The 8,291-nt window shown below is 38.0% G+C and overlaps 1 long non-coding RNA gene across 1 annotated transcript; it reads left to right on the top strand.

Moving 5' to 3' along the window:
* Nucleotides 1-6,652: 6,652 nt before the first annotated feature.
* On the top strand, nucleotides 6,653-7,321 carry LOC113273561. The gene is made up of 2 exons (XR_003322477.1): nucleotides 6,653-6,875; nucleotides 7,004-7,321. It is a non-coding gene; the product is annotated as an uncharacterized LOC113273561 (long non-coding RNA).
* Nucleotides 7,322-8,291: the final 970 nt, after the last annotated feature.

Below are 8,291 nucleotides of genomic sequence, written 5' to 3' on the forward strand. Positions count from 1 at the left end.
AAAGAAAATTTTATGTGTGAAAAGGAAAATGACTTTATTAAAATGTGGAACAAAGCTGTCCCAGATGAAGATGGATTTGTTGAGTATAAAGTGTTTATGGTTGATGGTGATGTACCATTTGGTTGTGGCAGTGATAAGGTAAATAGTTCAGTTGGTGGTGCACACAGTGGCAGTGGTAGTGGTTTGTCTAGTCTACATAGTACTCCTCCAAAAAAAAGGGTTAGTAAGAAGCTTAATGTTAGGAAGAGTCTAAGACTAGCTGAACTAGCTAAGAAACAGTCTACAAAGCAGCAACAGAAGACAGAGTTCAGACCAACTAGATTGAACTTTGGTAATGAAGATGTGCCTGAAGTTATGACAACACAAGCTAGTGTGGCAAACAATATACATGATCAGCAAGAAACGGAGTTCTGGGATGATGCTGTTACACAATGTTCAATTATTGAAGATGCTAATATTAGTGAAGACCCGGTGAATCTGCAGAATGAAGCGGAAGATCAGTGTCATCCAGATGATAGGCCAGAATTTCAGTATGATCTTAGTGCAGATGATGAGGACGATGAAGACGAAGACGAAGATGCTGTTGGTAGTGCCTATTATGAAGAATTTTTGTCCAAGTTTTTTAATGAAGATGTTAGGGATGGATTTGGTGATGTGGTGGAATTTGGATGGGTCTGGTGATGAGATTTTGCCTGATAGGTGGTGGGGCTGTGAGGAATTTAGCTGGTGGTACTAGTGGGGCTGGTGATGAGAATTTAGCTGGTGGTACTAGTGGGGCTGGTGATGAGAATTTGGGTCGCAATGTTAAAGGAATTGTTGATGGTCATCAGTATGAGATGGATGAAGATGAAGATGAAGAATGGGAAAAACTATGGTGGCTATTTGGGAAACAAACTCTGACAATGGAGAATGAAGAAGCACCTGACCCTGAACCTGGTGTGTTGTGTACTAAAATGGCATTTCCAGACATAGTTGCTTTCAAGAAACATCTAAGAGAATATGCAGTACTGAAATTTATGCAGTATGAAATTAAGAAGACAGATAAAGAAAGATGTTATGTGTTTGCAAGTTCAGACACATCAATGACTGTGAATGGAATGTGAATGCAGAGCAATTCCTAATTGTAAGACTGTAACTGTCAGGAGATGCAACTTAGAACACAAAGTAAGAGGCTGGTGCTGATAAAAAACCCAAAATGTAATTCTAGATTTGTAGCAGATTACTTGTTGAAGACAATGACTGCTTCCACTTCTTTGAAGAAGGGTAGAAAAATTATGAAAAAAATCATTTGGCCCCAATTAAAGGTTGACATACCTTATTGGGTTGCAAATGATGAAAGGGTATGACATTTTTTAACACTATTTCTTCTTCAGTTTATTGGTTCTTTGTTTAAGAAATTCACATGGCTAAAGTGAAAATGTGTAAACAGAATCTGGTCCTAGGCAAGTTGAATGGCACTTTTGAGGAAAGTTTCACCAAAGTTCCACAACTTTGTACTGCTGCTACAACTTTGAACCCTGGAAGCATTGGCCACTTCACTTATGCCAAAGATGGAGATGTTGATAGATTTGAGAGTTTATTTATATCATACAGCGCACAACTTAAAGGATTCTCAAATGGTTGTAGATTGGTTATAGGGCTTGATGCAATGCACTTGACAGGTAAATTAGGTGGTGTAATGATGGCTGCTACAGGTTTAGATGGTGAAAATAGCATATTCCCAATTGCTATGGGTGTTGGTACGGCAGAGACAGAGGCTAATTGGTACATTTTCTTGAAAAAATTGAAGACAAAAATACCAGATCATATGGATTGACATTTATCTCTGACAAAAAAAGGTCTTACCGAGGCAGTGGCTGAGTTATTTCCACTGGCAAATCATAGGTTTTGCTTTAGGTAATACACTTATGTTTATTATTTGTACCACAACAATTTTATTTTGGATAATTTGGATAACCGTTTGTTACCTTTTTTGCAGACATCTATACCAGAATTTCCAGAACACTGGATACAAAGGGGAAAAACTGACAACCCTTCTATGGCAGGCTGTGAAAGCCTATAAGTATAGTCACTGGAAGGTACGTACTATTTGTAAATTTGTTGTACTTTTTTGTGGTAATTGTCAGTAGTAATTTACTACACCCATTACATATTTTTTAGGTACATTGGATGAAATGCTAGAAGTTAATAGTGATGCACATGAGTATTTGATGGATTTGGACCCAAAACACTGGGCAAGGTCATGGTTCCCACACGATGTTGCTTGTGAACATATAAATAACAATTTTTCAGAAAGCTTTAACAACATGGCTAAAAAACTTAGAAACAAACCTATCATCAAGTTGGTCACCATTACACACAGTTGGTTAATGGATTGTATTACAAGAGAAAGAAACTAGCTCAAACATGGAAATCTGGTGATCTGGTACCTGCTGCCAAAGATCTCATTGAGGTGATGGAGTCCCTTAGAGGAAACTTTGATGTTGACCCTGAAGAAGAGATGAAGACATATGAGGTGACTAATAAAATCACAAAGAAGGTCTTTACTGTTGAAATTGAAGAAAAAACTTGCACTTGCAGACAATGGCAACTAAGAAAATTTCCATGTGTGCATGCTACCTGTGTTTTGCATAGATTGAATCCCAATTGGGCAATGTGAGTAATCTTTCACAATAATAATCCCTACAATTTATAGAATATAGAGCTTCAATTAATGAGTGGTGTGTGTTATAGGTTGCAGTAATCAATGAATGGGTTATTTATGTTCGCAGGTACTGTAGTAAGTATTATATTGTGGACATGTATAGGACCACTTACTCATGGTCAATAACTCCACTAGGAGACATTGATGAGTGGGAAAGTCAGGTGACCTTTATTGCTTGTTTTGAGAATCTTTTTTTAAATAACATTATCTTATTTGTTCTTTTTCTTTATAATTTTTTTTGTTTTCTTTCTAGGTCTAGGTATATAAAGAATATTGAACATAATCCCTTTCTTCATCTTGTGTAGTCTAAGGTGGATCTGGTTGCTCCAATCAGATTAAGAGATCCTGGAAGACATTGTGTAAGATGGAAGAAATCTTGGATGGAGAAGAATAAACAAAGCAAACCTAGGCATTGTAGTACATGTGGTGGTGATGATCACAACAGCAGAACATGCAAGGGTGGGCCTGTTGGATCTAATCCAAAGAAGAAAAGAGTGAGAACAGAGATTCTTGTTGATGGAGATACTATTGTTGTAGGAACTATAGACACAAAGAAGATCAGGAAGAAATTTGCACTAAAATCTGCATCAGCAACTGCATCTTCAAGCAAAAGTGTTGCTGCTGATAGAGCTACATCAACCTCTACTGCTGTTGTTGCTGGATCTACATCTGCTGCTGGATCGAAAAGGAAGGCAAATGGAACTGCTGCTGCTACACGTTCAACCTCTTTCCCTAAAGCTACATCTGTTGCTGGATCGAAAAGGAAGGCAAATGGAACTGCTGCACCTTTGACCTCTGCCGCTAAAGCTACATCTTCTACTGGATCGAAAAGGAAGGCAAATGGAATTGCTGCACCATCAACCTCTACAACACCATCTACATTTGTTTCAAAGAAGGTAACTACTGCACCAACCACCTCTTCCGCAGGTGGTGCTGGTTCTTCTTTAGCTGCTGGTTTGTTTAGTCAAACTTACCATGGCACAGTTAACATACAGAACCAGACAAATAATATTTGTGAGCCATCATCAAAAAGGCAAAGAAAGCCTAACTCAAAGTATGTCTAGTCTAGTTTTTCTTTGTTCTAGTGGTCAGTGGTATTATGGTTGTATTAAGACTTACGGTTATGTTATGCTTCCCAAAAACTTTGAAGACTGGCTATGTTATGCTTCCAAAAACTTTGAAGACCGGTTATGTTATGTTACCTAAAGATAATATGGTTGTAATATATTATGGTATTATGGTATGGCCTTTATTATGGTATGATGGTATGGTCTTTATTGTTATAAAATTAGTAGTGCAATTCATATGTTATGCTTACATAATGAAAGCATTTTACTTCCAAATTGTTCACGTAGAGCATTTTCCTGATCAGCAAATTTCTTGTGCTGTGCAACAAAGTGTGCATCGGAAACCCTTTGGAATGCCTTGCATTTTTTACATGACACGTGGAAGAATCTGGTAGTGTTATCAATCAACGGCTATAAGCATTTACTCTGGCGATGTGTCGCAATTTGAGACAATGGTCACAGAAGTCAAAATGGGAAAAGGTAATATTGTTTTGGTAATTTCACTGAATATCACGTGCGAGTCACGTGCTTACTTCTTCATCTCAGTCCGTCAGATCTCTCGCATACGTGGCAACATCTTAGCGGTTCGGGGTATTTTTGTCTTTTTTGGCACGTGAGAACTCGCACACGCGGAGTTAACTGAGATTTCTAACAGTGGGGCAGATTTCCAACTTTTTTTAACGTTGGGCCAGTTTTCCAAGATTGCAGTCCAAATTGGGGCAGTTTCCCAATTTTCCCGTGATGAATTTAAGCCCGTGCTAGCCACTAGTTTCATTAGAATGACAAATAATGATCACGTTGGGCGATTTTTTTTCTCGAGAATGCTAAAAAAATATTGTAGCCGACGAATTGTAATATACATGTCAATCAAGTTATAATGCAGCCCGTTAGATTGTGACTAGCTTTTTCTTTTCTTGGAAACTATTTCGAGGGATTTTTATGTACTTGCATCAAAGGAACCCTAAATAAGTTAATTTCTTGTATTAATAGGATGAGACCAAAAATTTGTCTTCCTATTAATACAAGAAATTTGGTAAAGGGATATCATTTTTCTTTACTAATCAAAAGCAGTTCTCCGAGTTAAGCATAAGCATGCATGTGACGACGTAAAAGGTACCTCAGATCTGTCAGTTCTCTTGATCCTGACGCGTAGCCTCATTCTCCCTCTGACGCGCCGCATCCACCAACTGACGTTCCACGTCATCCAACTGGCGTGTCAGAGCTGCCAACTGACGAATGAGAATTGACTGCTGAAGTCTCAGAGATGCCTGCAGAAGCGTCAGGTCTGCCATTTGACGTCTCCGATCTTCCTGCGCCTGCTGGTATGCCAGCTGTATCTGCTCCCATTGACTAGTCAGATCTTCCTGTTGACGTGTCACCTCTGCTGATTCCTGCTGGCGTGACAGATGTTCCAGATGACGTGTCATAACTTCCTCCTCCTGATGATGTGTCAGGTCTGCCCTTTCCTGCTTCCCAGTCAACTCTGCATGCTGATGTGTCAACTCTACCTGTCTATCTGTCAGCCCTACCTGCCTACATGTCCACTCTTTCTGCTGACGTATCAAGTTCGCCTTCTGACGTGTTAGGGGTGTTGCTTGCTGTTCCTCCTTTTCTTGCCTATAGAACTGGGCTTCGATACGGATTACAGTCGACATAATCCTTCTAACTATTTCAGCTAGTGTCAAACCCAACATCACCCATGGGCTTGTAAAGGTGTGGGGAGATAGCCTGGCAGTCCAGCATACCCTTCCAGCGGAATCCAAGAACACAAACAAAAAGTACCACTGCAAGATGATGTAATTTAGCATAGGTAATAAAATTAAAATCATCTTTTTTATTAACATACTAAATGATTATGAATGTTTATCTTAGTTCTTACCCTTTTGTCGTTCACTATCCGTGATTCAACATTTGGTGCGTAGTGCAACCATGTCCAATTCCTGGGAAAAAAAATTCAGCAGAATAACAAATAAGTAATGGGACAAAAAGTGTTGCAAGGTTATTGTAGTTTAGGAACTGAATTACTGTATACTGACACTAAGTTTGTTGTTTGATACCTAACATCCCAGTCAACAAAGAGGTCCCACCCAAAACATAAAATGGTGTTTAGGAGGGCAAATGTAAACCACCCACTACCAAATTGCTCCTGCCAATGAGTCTCATCCTTGATCAAAAGTTTCATTGAGGAAAGACTCGTCACCGCGATGGTCAAGGCATGTTTGAATGCCGAAATGCACACGACCAATCAGTCCATAATGAATTATTTAACGGTTGCTAAAATATACAAGACCATTCAATCCTACAGCAAATTATTTAACAGTAAAATGCATGACTTGAATATATAGCATACTAGTTATCACATACATACCATTTAGATATTGAAGTCGCTCATTTCTCTTGTAGCCAACCATCAAACTTTGCAGGAACCGGTATGCAAACGGAATGCATGTTACAATAAGGCAAAGAATGAGTGGAAGACGAGATTTGGGTCCAAACAATGATTCTCTACCCCCACTAAGTAACACCATGGTGAAAATTGCAGCAACCATGTCGGAAAGCACCTAAGATCTCATCAAATCAGTACAAGATATTCACAATACTCATAAAACAAAATAGATTTTCACCATATTTAAGCTTTCCAATCAATATCTATATCTGATTCCTGCTAGGTCTAGGTTCAGTCATAATAGCATGGACCAAGTTTGGTCATGTTTTGATAATTGCTAAAAGTATACCAAACATCCAGAAATCCGTTAAGGGCCACTACCACCTAATCTATCCGATATTCTTACTCAACGGTTAGGATATCATTTCATACAAGAAGTTCCTGGTTTACCCTTGGCATAATTAAAGGTCGATAGAACCCAGGGTTTTTCATTTTTTCCGTCTCTCCGCTCTTTCTATTTCTCTCTCGAATGATTAGAGAAACTAGGATTTTGCTTGAAGATTTTTCAAAATCGAAGATTTATTAAACAAGTAGAAGAATCTTAGAAGCAATAACACAGTAAATGAGACGATGATTCGTAGTAGATTGAAGAAATCATCAGACCTGATTCTGTTTGTCGTAGAATTTGGGGGTTTCATCTTTTTTCCTAATTCATGAAGTGGGTATATTTAATTTTACATGAATTCTTGATTCTTCATTTCCAGTTGATTCAATTTGATAGTTGAATGTTTAATTTCTGATTTAGGTTTTTTTTTTTTTTTTTTTTTTTTTTGGGATTATGCCTAGATCTTAAAGTTGCAGTTGATTCTAGTGTTCTACAAAATTCTGAAACTGATGGGTATGATTGAAAACAACTAGTAATGTTAATGCACCATCATCAGCCCTTTTCGGATGCATATGTATATAATCTTCAATGTTAAGCGATGGTTCTGAATTGGCGTTATGAACTAGATAGGTTTGTTGTTTTATCAATATGCAGTAGCATCAACTTAGACATTGAATGATTTACTTCTGCTGCGTTCTAGATGTTTCATGATTAGTGTCAGTGTCACTGCCACATTGAGAATTGTGTTGTGTTTTGTGCATTTTTTGATTAACATTGCATTATATTGTTATGTCGGGGCTTATTCGTAGATAACCTTCATGCCGTTTGTGATTCAGTTGAGTATGTGGGTGTGCATGAGGTTGTAGCAAATCAACATGTCAATATTCAAAGTCCTGTAGACACCATGAGAGTATGCTAGATGTGCTGTTATGGGAGACAGAAACAAATTGTGTTTCTGAATAACAATGCAGATGAGAAGGAGAGGTTTAAGAACTTAGGAGCTGTTAGGAATGTTATCACCATTAGCCCAAGTTCTGAAGAAGCGAAGGAACATTTTCATAAAGAGGAATGTGTTGTTAGTGCCCTACAGAGCCTTTTCATACACAGACACCTATGTTACTAAATGTGCAGTTGCTTTTATGAGTAGGTTTGGTGGTAAAATGAGATTAAAAGTTCAGGAACATTTTATGCTTAAACCTGATCGCATCCCTCAAAATTTATTCTAGCCTATTTTAACCAATCTTTCCTATTTAAAGAGATAACAAGGCTAAAACATACCTTTGAGAGTGAAGTCATCAAGTCCGTTAGGAAGACTTCACGATAGTTTGGGACCTGTAATATCAAATAAAATACATCATAACTACAAATTCTCTTGTCAACTAGTCAATTTTTTAAACTAATAATAGAATGTAAATTTTGGTAAACTAGTTACCCTTTTTGGAAGCAACACTGCCCAAATTGTTTTGCCTAGACATATTAGAGAGCTCTTGTGCATATAATACAAGTAAAGCACATATCCCGTAGGTAAAAAGTAAGGTGCTATCTGCACAAAAGAAACACTCCACACTGTTATCAACCATTTTATAAGCATATGATGATTAAATGTACATGCCATTGAAAGTTACCCAATGTAAGAGAACCTTACCGCCATAGCAATCCATCTATTCAATACAAGGTGTAAGAGCAGGAAGAACATATGGCTGACGAAGATCACCAGCACCACCAGAAGAGTGTAGAAAGAAGTGATAG

Source organism: Papaver somniferum, chromosome 4 (genome assembly GCF_003573695.1).
Source record: "Papaver somniferum cultivar HN1 chromosome 4, ASM357369v1, whole genome shotgun sequence".
NCBI classification, from domain to species: Eukaryota; Viridiplantae; Streptophyta; class Magnoliopsida; order Ranunculales; family Papaveraceae; genus Papaver; species Papaver somniferum.